General features: G+C 45.3%; 1 protein-coding gene across 9 annotated transcripts in view; it reads right to left on the bottom strand.

The window, feature by feature from the left end:
• The window catches only part of LOC117966035 (neuron navigator 1-like), a 109,090-nt gene that overhangs the window by 83,253 nt on the left and 9,526 nt on the right, over window positions 1-16,311 (bottom strand). The window contains exon 1 of one of the 9 annotated variants that reach the window (XM_059004408.1): window positions 14,408-14,567. The exons of 1 other annotated variant lie outside the window; for it this stretch is intronic. The gene's annotated coding sequence lies outside the window, so the exon portion shown is untranslated. Of the gene's footprint in view, window positions 1-134; window positions 154-7,708; window positions 7,730-8,001; window positions 8,066-8,271; window positions 8,336-8,433; window positions 8,486-8,757; window positions 8,823-11,164; window positions 11,281-14,407; window positions 14,568-16,311 lie in introns of those variants that run through there. 7 more of the 9 variants (XM_059004404.1, XM_059004405.1, XM_059004406.1 and 4 more) reach the window with 7 other exon arrangements.

Raw genomic sequence — 16,311 nt, 5'->3', positions numbered from 1 at the left:
ATGGCAGCAGTCCTTTTAGAACACTGGAAGATAGCTGCAGCAATGGACTCCCAGCGTCCTCAAAGACACGGCACAAAGACTGACACAAGGGTAGGGAATGGGGAGAAGAGAGATGTGAAAAGGAAAGCGCTCACCATAAACCCAGCGTCTTGCAATCTTTCAGCGCAGACAGGCAGGCAGCCACAGCTCCACTGCACGGATCGCTGTGCCTGGGTCTGTGTGCGGGGTAATGCCAGCTGCTGATTTCAGCAGCAACATAACACCAATAACACTATTTAATGCAATTTCTCCAATGCCACGTGTGCTGCCTGTGTGAGTGCGTGTGGTTTTGAAAAGGGGCAGCGAGGGAGCACGGTGATCGAGAGAGTGAGTCGCTCAAGGACTGGATTTAATATGAAAAAAAAAAGCCCAGTATGAAAATAAAATAAAAATCCATGAATCCATTAATAATGTCAAATGTAAGAACCACGTGCCCGATTACTCCATCCCTCATAATCCCGGGATTCAGAGAGAGATAAGCTTTTGCATTCTCATATAAAAATTGCTGTGTGCCAGTGCCAGGGGGAAAGGCATGGCAAAGCTCCTAAACAAACTGGAGTGCTTTCTGATAAAGAGGAGTGATAAACTAATGTGGCAAACAGACATCAACAAACTGCCAGCTTAGCATGGTTCCCCTTTAGCACTGGTACAGAATGATACCATACCACAGGTGCTGCTGCACTGCTGTGCACTGGGAAGCTGCTTGCTATTATTATTATTTGTTTATTTAGCAGATGCCTTTATCCAAGGCGACCTACAGAGACTAGGGTGTGTGAACTATGCATCAGCTGCAGAGTCACTTACAACTACGTCTCACCCGAAAGACAGAGCACAAGGAGGTGAAGTGACTTGCTCAGGGTCACACAATGAGTCAGTGGCTGAGGTGGGATTTGAACCAGGGACCTCCTGGTTACAAGCCCTTTTCTTTAACCACTGGACCACACAGCCTCCTATTATAAACCAGTGCAGCAAGTCAGAATATGAAGAGGCACACCTTTCTACCCTTGCATCTGCGGTACAGGACCCTTCTAGTCCCATTGGGGTGTCAGTGAAATCATTTGGGATGGTTGGTCTTTAAAAAGGCACACCTCCCCTCTACTCCGAACAGTATCCCAGCTAGGGCAGGCCTGTTTGAGATTAGGGATCCTGGCAAGGGCAGTCTTTCCCAGAACCAGCAGCTCGAATCTAATCCAATCGATCTTTCACGATAGAAGAGCAGGGAGCCTTCTCAATCTGCCACACATTCTAACACAACAACAAGAGCAGCTCTCTTCAGGATAGGAAGTGCGGGTCTCTCGACATTAAACTGGGAAGCAAACACGGAGATGTCTTCGTACTGTATAGCACAGCTTCTTATCAATGTAAGCATGGCTGCAATTACACAGGAAATGGGATACCATAATTGTACAGTATAAAACACACCCCTGTATAACACACACCATATAATACTACATATAATACTACTTCTGAGTTTACTGGTCACCTCCTATGTAATGTGCAATCTGTGCAGAACACACGCAGATTCTTGTGAAATGTGTAAAAGCGTGCATGTTTCAGACTGAAAATTGCGGTACGTAATAAATAAAATTTTAAAAGATTAAAAGCCCTATTTTACTTAAACTAGTTTACTGGTTTTGGGGAAGTGTGGCCTAGTGATTAGAGCTGATGGACTGGGAGCCTGGAAGACTCTGGTTCAGTTCCTAGCTCGGATTCACTGTTTGACCAGGGGGTACAAAACACAAAATCAGGAAATTAATTCCTGAATAAATAATTATGAAACGCTAAAAATAAATCAAATGAAATGGACAGTGGATGTTAACATACTGGTACTTTTCTGTATGTGTGGGCCACCCATGCAGAAGTGTGCTGGCATGTCTACAAGTCTTTAAACTGACAGCCCTGCCCTTAAATCATCACTACAAAAGGAACAGCATCTGATAAGCCCAACTACAACATGTTAATGCCCCCTAATCTGAGGGAAGCAGGCCTTGTCGCCATGGAGACAGCAGCCCAAGTTTGAGGCCTGGTCTGCTGAATAGGAAATGCTTTACAGATTTAAATGGTTTATTATGTTAAGCCACGGGTTATTTTCACCTAATTAACCAGTAAGGCAATCTGCATGGCTGTCTGAACCATCAGTCCCGGATTGACATGTTTATCCTCTTAGTCCTTTTGACAGTGTGTTCAGCTCCTTGAGAAACCTTTCGACACAAAACAAATCTCCAGGGGAAATACAGGAGCAAGACCGATACACAAAGGCTCCGTTCAACTGATCCGAGCAAATCAAAAAATCGAAATAAAAGAGGTCATTTGTGTATCAAGGTTCTTGCATGAGAGCCTTTTTAATGACAACGGTACTTCCATCGACCATGATCAGTAGACTAGATCCCTACACGTGTTGAAGAAGCACAGTCAAGCTGCACAGCTTGTGTTAACAGTAGCCCCGCTCTCTGTCTTTAATTGCACGTGGTGGATGAGCAGCTAGACGTGGACCAGCTGGAATGTGCATGCATTGCACAAGATCATTTTGAACTGTTTTGAAGCTTGCATGCTGATGCTTTGTGGGATTCATCCGAAAATGAATTTGAATTCTGCATGGTTTCCTAGCACTTGAAACAAAGAACCAACAGCGAACGCCTCGCGCGTTGTTGTGTGCTGTAATCATTCTGCACACACCAGGGTACACAACAATGAATAAACTTGCATTAATATGAGCCATGAGAGGAGGAATAGCCAGGACCTTTATTCATCAAATAGCAGCATATACACAACGCTGACAAGGGAAACCGTTATTGCTGTAATCAGTCAAGCCATGGCCTCTAAACAACCAATCTTCCTGGCTTCTCTATTCAATTTAGCTTTATTTAGGGCAAGAGTTTTGCTGTCAAAACCCTTTTTCAGTGCGATACGTTGAGGACCAAGAAATGACAGAGGCCCCATCTGCTCCGTGCGGGTGCTGTTGGGGTCTTTGCTAGCAGCTGAGGGAAAGTCTATGAAACGCAGAGGACTGTCTGCTACAGAATACCTAACAAGCTTCTCCATTTCATCTCCAGAGCCAAGCAGATGTGGCCAGACTCCCATCCAATCAGAAACAAACTGTCGCGAGATACAGACTGCTGGGAGATCTTTTCAATTCTCCTCGGCTCTCTTGAAACCCCCCATGGCATTCAACACCTCCGTCAAGCAATTACCTTTCAAAACGGACACGCAGTGATAAAAAGACCAATTCACATGCCTCTCTCAGCGAGTTATTGATTCTGTGTTAGAAATGTCCCATTGGAATGCTGTCTGTCTCACTGCAGCTACCCATTTCTCAAATCAAGGGCCCTGAAGACTAATGATCAAGCCAGTCTCCTCTTCACCCCCTGAATCTACACAATGGATGTTACCCAGTGAATGGACCCGGGAGGCGAGGGCTGACATGGGAACTGGGACTCTCCTGACCACTATGGGGTCGGTGAAGTGCGAGGGGATCTACCCGCAATGCCAATGCTGCTCAACAGCGAGATCGGCACGCTGGCGCGGGCAGGATAGAAATCACGCTGTCACTCAGTAGCAGAGAAATCAAACTTCTTTGACTTTTTTTTTCATGCGACACTCAAACTAAAGTGTCCTTTGAAACATCACTCCTCCCTGACATTTATAGGACCGTGACAGAATGATTCTATTCAGGCATTCCTTTTAGTCACGCAGATCCAGTTTCAAAAGGAACATCTGCCTTGGCAAACCTCCATAATTGACGCCACAGAGTAGATTGTGCTGCACAGTGGCCCTGATGCTTTATCACTGTGCTGATCTGCAGCCACGATTCTGCAATGGCTATTGACTCATACCATGTGATTCCATTGGTATGTCAAAATATACAAGGTTTCCACTGTGGTAGCGTTCTACTAAGGGCTCATACTGCAGCTGACATTGTGTTACATTCTCCTTTAATACCCTCCACTGGCAGTGTACTGTCCTAGGGGAGGAACGGGCATGAATTGAATCGAACTGACCTTGCTGTGTAGTCCACACATCTAACAAAAGCGGTCTGCTATGTCTCAGTGTACGAAACAGAGATCATGTTAAAGTGATGGGGGGGTAAAGTATTACATCATCACTGGGCGGGGCAATGACATCATGACAAAACTTTATGATGTAATACTTGAACGCAGCTTTGAATCCTGATACAGTGAATGAGGCATTTAAGGAGAGCTTGTTCTTTCTTGTATTTCAGTCCCACAGTTTGTTGCACACCACTAGGCTATTTCCCTACAGTCTGCAAAACCTAATAAGGAAACATGTGCACTCTTCCACTGCACCACACAGTGCCACACCCTTTCCAAACCAGTAACTAAAACCAGCATGCATCCTGCGGGCTGAGGAATCAGTTCTGCAAGGCAGCGCATGCAGCTCTCTCTTCTCTAGCCGCTATACACATGAACACCACATGATACCAGCCCTGAACACATGCTTGTTTGGAAAAGCTTGGTCACAAAACATCACAGGGCAGCGGTGTGACAGCCCCTGGCAGACACACAGACTCCTGATGGGCTGAAGCCAATCTCATCTGTTTAAATGGCTTTCTCTCTGTTCTTTGGTGGATTGTGTAATTATATATCACTGCTTTCATACAGCTGCCCTGGAAAGTCAAAAAGCTATTTTAAATCTGTTCCGAGCCATCAGCAGTTCATTTTTTTTATATATATATATATATTTATAGATTTGGCAGGCCAGTCATCTTATAATGCAGCGGGACTCTTAACTTGCTAACTTGGATTTGTTCTCTGAATCTGGCAGTATCGGAATCCTTGGTTGACAATTTAAAAAAAAAAAAAAAGGAATCGTTCTAACAAATTCTGAGTTTGGGGAAGCAGCAAGCTGCAAAAATAATTTGTATTATCCTTGTCTTAAGAATGGTTAACCTTTTCACTGTGCCCCATGCTGTGTGTGCAGGGTCTCTCAATCTCATACACTGGCAGTGAATTCCCTTCTTCTGCATGACTCACCCCCACCTCAGCACCGCCCTATCAGCATCTCCATCACTGCTCTGCAGCATCAATCCACAAATAAACTCTGCGTCTGTCTGGGAGCATGTGCTCCTGCTGGCTCGATTTCTGCAGTGTTACATGATTATATGCCATTACCCAGAGTATACCCAACCTATTAACAGTGAGGATATGTCACTTCCTAAACCTACAGACCTTGAGCCTGCTCTAAAGACACTTAACACACACACACACACGCACCCGCACACACACCGGGTAGAGAGACATACACAAGGAGGCAGGTTAGAGACTTCTAGTCTTGGTCATGCTGAACTAGACTGGCCTGTTACAGGTGTGTGAATCCTCAGTAATCAGTGTAATAAGACGATTGCAAGTGCAGCTCAGCGTCGGTATGTGTGCAAGAGGACAGAGTGAAGCACAGGCAGTGGTAGGACAGAGTGAAGCACAGGCAGTGGTAGGACAGAGTGAAGCACAGGCAGTGGTAGGACAGAGTGTCGACTGTGTTTCAGTGAGCGATCCAGGAGCTAATTACAGACAATCAGAGGAAGTTCTTGTTGTGAGCACATCCTTGAGCTCTTTAAGTGGAGCTCCCCGCACAGCGCAGAGGCAGAGAGAGGAAGCGAGTGAAGAGGATAGTAATTACATTGACTGTAATAATGGGGAAGAGAGCAGGGAGGAGGACACTGGATACACAATAAGAACAGGGATCTGCTTGTTAGGTTGCAGTCTCTCAGTGTATTTTTAGCAAGTTTTTATAAAAGTGACTTGTCATCGTGATTAAAGAAAAAAGTATGCCACTGGAAGAGAGAGAGAGCGCGAGAAAGAGAGAGCCATTGTCACTACTGTCTCTTATGAAAGTTTGCCGTGGCAAAGCAGGGAGTTATATAGCATAACATGGTAAAGCACAGTAAAGCCCAGAGTTTAAAAACAACATGGCATGCTATGTCACTAGGGGGAAGCAGCTGGATGGTTAACAACAGGAAAGAAACTGCTGAAAGGGTTGGAGACAATTCTCCCCTCCAAGTGAAATGACCTGCGAAGTGTCAAGCATGGTTTGCAAACAGAGCTGTCCTTAGACAGTAGTGTTTGGAAAGGGTTTCTGCTGAGAGCTAGTTCTCATCATTAGACACAGACCAATGCGTCACGCTTCTATTACATTAGCGACTCCTCGGCTCTCCCAATCAAAGTGCTCCATTGTTGCTTTGCCAGACTTCATGAAAGATTCCCTCTGCTGCCTCTAATCAAACCCGGCTTGGAGAAGAACAGCTCCCACAGAATCAGCCAGCAAAGGGAATGTAACCGATACAGCACGGCACGAGCTTCTATCTGGAGAAAACTACCACAAAATCCAAGAAGGACTGCTGGAGTAAGAGCTGCACAGCGGCGCAGAAGATGTATTTCTTTGAGTTCCAGGGGTAGAAACCGGAAAGCATGTTACCTTATAACGTATCGAGGCCCAAAAAAAAACCAGGAAATGTAAATGAGGGACTGAAGAAATACGGTGAGCTTTGATGAAACAAAGTTTTTTTTTTTTTTTTTTGTAAATAATGTACTATGTAGAGGTAACGCGCAGTATTCTCTTTCAGCGTTGGAGGAATAAAGCACAGGAACTCACAATACAGTATTAGTCCAATAAGTTAGTGATCTGTGATCTAGTGACTTTTAATAATGCCGAGACTGTATTGTACTAGTTCATTTAGTCAATGCTTGGGTGATGGTTAATGCAGTGCAATGAAAGATCAATAAGGCTGTATGTTCCAGATACCTCAGTGTGTGTGTTTCTTTTCACAAGGTTTGTAGAGATCATCCTCTGGCTGCTAAATCTGGCTCATTGTTCTCTGGGGGGAGAGTGATAGAGACAGGGTTGCCTTGGACTGCAGTGATCTGAGATTCCGCTGAGCATGTTACCCTGGCTCCCCCTGCTGGTGAGTCCACACAACAGTCACAAAGTAGGTCAGGCTTAGCTCCTAAAACAATACTGCAGCACAGGGATTGAACCAGCTAGCAAAGGTGCACAGAAATCTGCCAGCTGCTCTTTCAAAGACACACTATCAGCTGCAGTTCACATCACCTCCACACAATCCCCTCGCTGCCAGTTATAAACATTGTTTTGTATGCTAGGAACCGCCTGTCCTAATTTCTCCCAACCCCTGCAAAATGGTGATCTCTTTTAAACTGTGATGTTACATGGACTCATCGTGAATCCATGAATCATACATTCATATTAGTACTATTTCTTTTGTATTTGATTTTGAAATATTACAAACACAACAATACATAATGATAAGGTGCCCACTGGTAGCATTTACAAAAATATACATTTATTTGGGATATTTTTAAAAGAAATGCAAGCTAACGGCTTCTGGCCTTATATACTGGCCATGCAATGCTTCCACAGACAATCACTTATTGCCACATTGCACGGCTGCTTTATTTCCTGGTCTGCCCTTGAACAGCACACTTGATTTTGAGGCAGTGCAGAAATGCTGGCTCCACCCTCATGGTAAAGCCACAAGGCTCTTTGCCATGGAGCCCCCAGATGCTTTGAGGCTCTAAGTCTCTAAATGGCTCTGCAGTCGAGGGGGGCAAAACGACAGAACAAAGTGTGATTAGCCTGCCCTCTGTGCCCACATACCGCAGTCTAATAAGAAGAGGATCTGCTGTGAGCCCGTGCTCACCTTAACCCTTCAACAAACCAATCCAATCTCTCTGGATCCGCCACGCTACTGAGGACACAAGAGAAGAGCGAGGTCCTGCACTTTCATCAAGCTATCGCTTTCACATGAGAGCCGATTCAACGTCGAACATCAATGGATAATTCAGCTCTGCAACTCTGCATGGGGGAATATGAAACTCTGAACATGTGAGAAACTACATCTGTATCCCGGAAAACAAAAACACTCTAATAACAAAAATACTACGCCAAGTAATGCACCACTACAAACAGCAAAGTAAACGCTGCGACTCGTACCTCATCTCAAACATGCACCACTACAAACAGCAAAGTAAACGCTGCGACTCGTACCTCATCTCAAACATGCACCACTACAAACAGCAAAGTAAACGCTGCGACTCGTACCTCATCTCAAACATGCACCACTACAAACAGCAAAGTAAACGCTGCGACTCGCACCTCATCTCAAACATGCACCACTACAAACAGCAAAGTAAACGCTGCGACTCGTACCTCATCTCAAACATGCACCACTACAAACAGCAAAGTAAACGCTGCGACTCGTACCTCATCTCAAACATGCACCGCTACAAACAGCAAAGTAAACGCTGCGACTCGTACCTCATCTCAAACATGCACCACTACAAACAGCAAAGTAAACGCTGCGACTCGTACCTCATCTCAAACATGCACCACTACAAACAGCAAAGTAAACGCTGCGACTCGTACCTCATCTCAAACACGCACCACTACAAACAGCAAAGTAAACGCTGCGACTCGTACCTCATCTCAAACATGCACCACTACAAACAGCAAAGTAAACGCTGCGACTCGTACCTCATCTCAAACATGCACCACTACAAACAGCAAAGTAAACGCTGCGACTCGCACCTCATCTCAAACATGCACCACTACAAACAGCAAAGTAAACGCTGCGACTCGCACCTCATCTCAAACATGCACCGCTACAAACAGCAAAGTAAACGCTGCGACTCGTACCTCATCTCAAACATGCACCGCTACAAACAGCAAAGTAAACGCTGCGACTCGTACCTCATCTCAAACACGCACCGCTACAAACAGCAAAGTAAACGCTGCGACTCGTACCTCATCTCAAACACGCACCACTACAAACAGCAAAGTAAACGCTGCGACTCGTACCTCATCTCAAACACGCACCACTACAAACAGCAAAGTAAACGCTGCGACTCGTACCTCATCTCAAACATGCACCACTACAAACAGCAAAGTAAACGCTGCGCCTCGTACCTCATCTCAAACATGCACCACTACAAACAGCAAAGTAAACGCTGCGACTCGTACCTCATCTCAAACACGCACCGCTACAAACAGCAAAGTAAACGCTGCGACTCGTACCTCATCTCAAACACGCACCGCTACAAACAGCAAAGTAAACGCTGCGACTCGTACCTCATCTCAAACATGCACCACTACAAACAGCAAAGTAAACGCTGCGACTCGTACCTCATCTCAAACATGCACCACTACAAACAGCAAAGTAAACGCTGCGACTCGTACCTCATCTCAAACATGCACCACTACAAACAGCAAAGTAAACGCTGCGACTCGTACCTCATCTCAAACATGCACCACTACAAACAGCAAAGTAAACGCTGCGACTCGTACCTCATCTCAAACATGCACCACTACAAACAGCAAAGTAAACGCTGCGACTCGTACCTCATCTCAAACATGCACCACTACAAACAGCAAAGTAAACGCTGCGACTCGTACCTCATCTCAAACATGCACCACTACAAACAGCAAAGTAAACGCTGCGACTCGTACCTCATCTCAAACACGCACCACTACAAACAGCAAAGTAAACGCTGCGACTCGTACCTCATCTCAAACACGCACCGCTACAAACAGCAAAGTAAACGCTGCGACTCGTACCTCATCTCAAACATGCACCACTACAAACAGCAAAGTAAACGCTGCGACTCGTACCTCATCTCAAACATGCACCGCTACAAACAGCAAAGTAAACGCTGCGACTCGTACCTCATCTCAAACATGCACCACTACAAACAGCAAAGTAAACGCTGCGACTCGTACCTCATCTCAAACATGCACCACTACAAACAGCAAAGTAAACGCTGCGACTCGTACCTCATCTCAAACATGCACCACTACAAACAGCAAAGTAAACGCTGCGACTCGTACCTCATCTCAAACATGCACCGCTACAAACAGCAAAGTAAACGCTGCGACTCGCACCTCATCTCAAACACGCACCGCTACAAACAGCAAAGTAAACGCTGCGCCTCGTACCTCATCTCAAACATGCACCACTACAAACAGCAAAGTAAACGCTGCGACTCGTACCTCATCTCAAACACGCACCACTACAAACAGCAAAGTAAACGCTGCGACTCGTACCTCATCTCAAACATGCACCGCTACAAACAGCAAAGTAAACGCTGCGACTCGTACCTCATCTCAAACATGCACCGCTACAAACAGCAAAGTAAACGCTGCGACTCGTACCTCATCTCAAACATGCACCACTACAAACAGCAAAGTAAACGCTGCGACTCGTACCTCATCTCAAACATGCACCGCTACAAACAGCAAAGTAAACGCTGCGCCTCGTACCTCATCTCAAACATGCACCACTACAAACAGCAAAGTAAACGCTGCGACTCGTACCTCATCTCAAACACGCACCACTACAAACAGCAAAGTAAACGCTGCGACTCGTACCTCATCTCAAACATGCACCGCTACAAACAGCAAAGTAAACGCTGCGACTCGTACCTCATCTCAAACATGCACCGCTACAAACAGCAAAGTAAACGCTGCGACTCGCACCTCATCTCAAACATGCACCGCTACAAACAGCAAAGTAAACGCTGCGACTCGTACCTCATCTCAAACATGCACCACTACAAACAGCAAAGTAAACGCTGCGACTCGTACCTCATCTCAAACATGCACCACTACAAACAGCAAAGTAAACGCTGCGACTCGTACCTCATCTCAAACATGCACCGCTACAAACAGCAAAGTAAACGCTGCGACTCGTACCTCATTTCAAATAACACGTGAGCTCTTGTATATTTTACACCCTGCACCAGAATATAATACTGAAAGCAATATATATATTATACACACACACACACACATGCTACATTTTATAAGACACTGATGAGCATTGTAGAAAATGAATGTTCACATGAATAAGTATTGACTGTATGGATTGATAATTAGCTCACTTGAATGCATTAGAAATATATTTTAGTTTCTGTCTGCATTTGGAAGAAAAGGCTGCATCTAATGTACGAAACATTTAATATATCTGCTTTCCCACAAACAGAAATGTTGCTCCACGTTGTCAGGTTATTGCACGAGAGACACAAAGCTGCATGCGTGCATTCAAGACCTCTCCCCCTCGAGTCTGCACAGCAAGCTGGGATTGTAAAATTCACTGACTTACTTTATTGCAAGTTTTGCATCCACTCCAAAGTAAGAAATCTCCTGGACTGCATACAGAAAAAAAGAGAGTATGCCAGCACCCCCAGTTCAAATCTTCAGTGCTTCAGAAAACCACACGAGCAATCCTTTGAGGAGGGTGTAGCAAATCAATCAATCAGACACAGCCAACCAACCAGTGCAACACTGTCTCTAATAACAGATGAACTCGCTCAGTGATATTCTGAATAAAAACCCTTCTGCCCTGCAGATTCAGAGCAGCACAAATAGGAAATCTCATTACCCGAGTTCCTCTTTACTGTGCCACAGTTCTCTGTTTCAATATCACCAGAACATCAGTTTAACTTGCATGACCAGATTGTCTCCACTCCGGTAAAAACTCTGAATTAACTCCTCAAGACTGTCTTACTGTGTGCAGGTCCTAACCAATGGGAGCTCAAGTGCTCCAGTGCAAAAGGACAGCTACAGTAATGTAAGCCTTTGACAGAATGATAGAACAGTGGTAACCTCTTCCTATTTTAACATACTGACTGCATCACTGTGAAATGAACCAATACACAAGACACTGCAGTCCCAGGGTGCTATGACAGTATTAGTTCACTCCAATGTGTTGCTATTGCTGTAATATACAGGAATGTTACACTGCAGATAACAATGTATCTTCTATTGCCAGCGGCATGGTAACCCCCTGCTGCAAAGCCACTAGATCAGTTACTAAAAACTTAACTGCTCGTGGATAATTAATATAAGGGTTTGTGTATCCCTCTGCAGATACAGTGATGAACTGCAGCACAAATAAAACGGGTTACGACTCCACAGACAATCCCTTATTGATCGGCTTCTATTAGTGCTGCTGTAAATCTGCTCTGGATTTCAAAATAGCATTGCAGCTCTCTAACATAGCACCGCATTCACCCCTCGAGCTGGATCCTGGTCACTGTACCGAGTCCCATCACAGGACCCTGGCCTGGTCACTGTACCGAGTCCCATCACAGGACCCTGGCCTGGTCACTGTACCGAGTCCCATCACAGGATCCTGCCCCGGTCACTGTACCGAGTCCCATCACAGGACCCTGCCCTGGTCACTGTACCGAGTCCCATCACAGGACCCTGCCCTGGTCACTGTACCGAGTCCTATCACAGGACCCTGCCCTGGTCACTGTACCGAGTCCCATCACAGGACCCTGCCCTGGTCAGTGTACCGAGTCCCATCACAGGACCCTGCCCTGGTCACTGTACCGAGTCCTATCACAATGCAACAGCAGGCTGAGCGACACAATGAAAAACGATGGCAGTTCTGTAACTATTTAGACACGTGCGTTTCCAATAGAACGATCATGCGTCCACTCATTGAATTACACTGTAGCTCGAGAGACGCGTATGTGCAGTACATGATATAGCAATTAGGAATGCGAATGGCGTTTTAGAGGAGAAGAATACATCATTGTTTTATGCTCGCTTTTTTAAAAAAGGAGAAACTCGCTCACTGAAGCAGTATCGTCATGGGTATTTTACAATACTGCTGCAATAAACTTCAGAGAAGTTCAAAAACTGCAGTTTTATTATTAGTACTGGAGTGGGTGTCTAGGTTTTTCAGACACATTGATTCTCTATGTGGGTTCCAATCGTGAAGATCAGGAACTGAGAATTCTAATCCAGTCACAGAGACGGAACAAAGAAAATCAAAAGTGAAGTGAAACGCTTACTGTGAGCTTGCATGCGGGGCTCCTCCTCCTCATCCTGTCAGACTCCAGCTTCCACAGCATCAAGGCTAGGATTCAGTGCAATCCAGTAAGCGGTTATCATTAGCGCAGAAACCAGAGAAATCAATGCAGAGAGCAGCGAGGCTCGGGAGCGCTGCAGCCGTGTCGAGGGCGTTCGCTCCAGGGAACTCTCTTTGGGTAGCGGTGTGCTGTCTGTGTGTGTCAGGCGAGTGTGCAAGGCGTCGCTCTGGCTCTCTGTGTGCCCCAGGCGCACTCCTCTCCTTTCTTGTGCAGTATAATGAGGAATGCCAGGCAGCCGCTGTTACAATGAGAGGCTTGTGCCAGCTTATCCCTTAGGTCTGCCTTTCATTCGTCCGCTGCTGTACATTCAGCCATATGTGCTCATCCTCTGGCGTGCTAGAGACGGGGTTCACCAGCAGCACAGAGGCGGCATTCATTTCCACCCGTGCTTGCAAGCTTTTTACATTTAATTGAGTGTTGGAATGGATTCTTGCTCCAATGCTGCATGCACAGAGTCACACCCCAAGTGCATAAGGAGTTGATGCTGTTCATTAGACTAGACACACTCCTGCATGTGCTAGATTAGAAAACGGACTGGATTTTGACAATTAAAGTATTTTAAGGAGTTCAAAACGACATGGAAAAGCCAAGCAAGATCCTATTATCAAAATCACAAAAGTGGGACTTTTAATAACTTCTGGATATGCCTGGTAGACTGCTTGAAAGCTAGGGATTATAAGATTGAGATCATGGTGCATTTAAAACAGCACTACTGCACCCACACGCATAAACATGGGGTTTAACATGGCTGTACCCAAATTAAACAGCGCCCTGGCACGCGCGCGCACACGCACCCTCTGCGCTCAGCGGTGCAGGGAACAATACGGAGGGACGCAGCTGCCCGGGTGATAAATGGAGCTCTCATTAATCACAGCGTCGCAGCAGAAACTCTATCAACTGTCCTCTTCACGGTATCGAATGAATTCATCGGATTATTCAAAACCTATTAACCCACAAACCTCTTATTTCAAGAGGGGTCCTCAGAGACCGGCAGTTCCCAAATTGTACGTGCCTTTACAAGAGAGTCCCCTACAGTTGTTTTGTCTAGCACACAGTAATTGCCGGTTTGTATTTGCAACTACAAATGCTGTTCTAGGAGCCTCTAAAAAAAAGTGTATCTGTGCAGGGGGGTTAGATATTTAAAAATGTACGGCCGTGTTTATAAAGGGCGTTGACCACGCGCTTAACTTCAGACGGGGCTGAGAATCACACGCACGCAAATGAGAGTTCAGTGCGTCTCTGTAAAGGGCTTTCAAAGAAACTTCAAAACACGATTCAAACACCCTTTCAGCTGAATCCGGTTTAACACGAGATAGACGCTGTGTTCCTGCATCCTTCACCGCTCTGTATAATGACTGTAAAACACAGAACTTTACAGGAAAATGATCGTTCACCGTGTATAATAATAATAATCATCATCAGGCCACATGTTTAAATGTAAATTAGACTCCTTCTTTAAATACCTTTCTCTTTTCACCAGTTCTTTCAATGAAGGACGCAGCTGCACACAATCCCTCCTCAAATTAGACTTTATTCAGTCTCGCTTCTGATTTGCATTGGCAGTGACAGCAAAGCACTCGTGTTCATTTCAACAGCAGCGTTTAACCGACGACCGCCTTTGATCGGCAAACGGGAGGAGCGTCGGGCCAGACCGAGGGCTGTTCATTCAGCAGTCAAGCAAAACAACTAAAAGGCGATTTCAAAAGCAATGCAAATGAATTGCTTCACATGAAAAAACACCTGCGTCAATAAATAAAGGGGGCGTATGTGAAGCCAGGGCCGCTGTGGGCTGACATGACAAGCCTGCAAGGTGTTTAAATAGCCCTGGAGATCTCGGTGATCTCTAGATTTCTACAGAGGAGCTAGAGGCTGAGGTGGGACAGTGCAGAGAACTCCGCAGAAGTGGTTTCAATGCATTATTTAGGCCGAGTGGACAGGGTGTCCGATACTGCATGCTGTCTTGCCTATTGTGACTGAAACGGTTTTTTCAACCCCTGACTGTAATAATTTAAGTGTCACTAATTGCAGCACCGCGCATATCTTAATCCCGTAACTACGGTAAGCACGTTGCACAATGACATCATCGCAAAAAGACGAACAAACGAATTCTAGTTGATTAAGAAAGTCCTGTGTAGGGTTTCAATAGGAAGCTGGAGCTAAGAGGTGGGTTTAATATTGCAGCTAAAAACTTGGTTATAAGATTGCCACATGGGGGCAGTGTTGGACATATCTTTATATAGGCGTGTCATATTTTGCAATATACAGTACAGCTAAATAAGACACATTAAACCGTATAGCTCATTTTAATGTCAGACACCCATTCTAATACAACAGCGTGCTGATGGCTGTATCACACCAATGTTGGGGTCTACTATGTATGATGTACAGGCTAGGTGGAAGCACAGAGATATCCATCAGATTGAACTATCACCACAATGGAGGTTTGCTTTAAAAACTGAACAGCTATAACAGTATGAGGAGTATAAAACTACCCAGAAACAACTTGTGAAGTAACAGTTTCATGAATGCAGCCTAGTTCAATGCTAGTTTTATAAAAGGAGGCGGGCTCCTTTCGATCCCAGGATGGTACAGAATTCCAGTGCTTCTTTGCTGAGAAGGTCTTTGAACACTGTCACCCCTGACAGCTCCTCCCTGCAGAATGTGAGCAATCCCTCACTGCTGCCCGCACACCTCCTACTCATAGGAGCGAGAGCCATGTAAGGAAGTGAAGTCATAATCACCGGCTCCTAACAGAGAACGACCCACACTGAGCTCTGCTGCATTGTGCTTGCTGGGCTCTGAATATCATCGCTACCAAAGAATCTGAGAAAGGGGATTCAGAGTTCAGGGAACCAGTTTGACCACAAACACAAGGAATGAGGTGGGAATGTTCTAGACACTGCTGACCCCTGCTGGAGAGAAGAGGTCATGGCTCAGGCAGCAGAAAGACTGTATTATTATTATTATTATTTATTTCTTAGCAGACGCCCTTATCCAGGGCGACTTACAATTGTAACAAGATATCACATTATACATTATTTCACATTATACAGAAATCACATTATTTTTACATACAATTACCCATTTATACAGTTGGGTTTTAACTGGAGCAATCTAGGTAAAGTACCTTGCTCAAGGGTACAGCAGCAGTGTCCCCCACTGGGGATTGAACCCACAACCCTCCGGTCAAGAGTCCAGAGCCCTAACCACTACTCCACACTGCTGCCCATAAAACACCAGGCTGTGAAGGAGGTAATGGGTTTGTTTGAAAAACAACCTCATCAATAAATAAATCAACAGAACGAGGTTGTGCAGACACCCAGTTAGACACCATTCCCTGATGTTTATTGCTGTATTAAAACACGCT

Source organism: Acipenser ruthenus, chromosome 29 (assembly GCF_902713425.1).
Source record: "Acipenser ruthenus chromosome 29, fAciRut3.2 maternal haplotype, whole genome shotgun sequence".
Lineage (NCBI taxonomy): Eukaryota > Metazoa > Chordata > Actinopteri > Acipenseriformes > Acipenseridae > Acipenser > Acipenser ruthenus.
The sequence above is the reverse complement of the archived record's forward strand: the minus strand, read 5'-3'. Positions and strand labels throughout refer to the sequence as shown.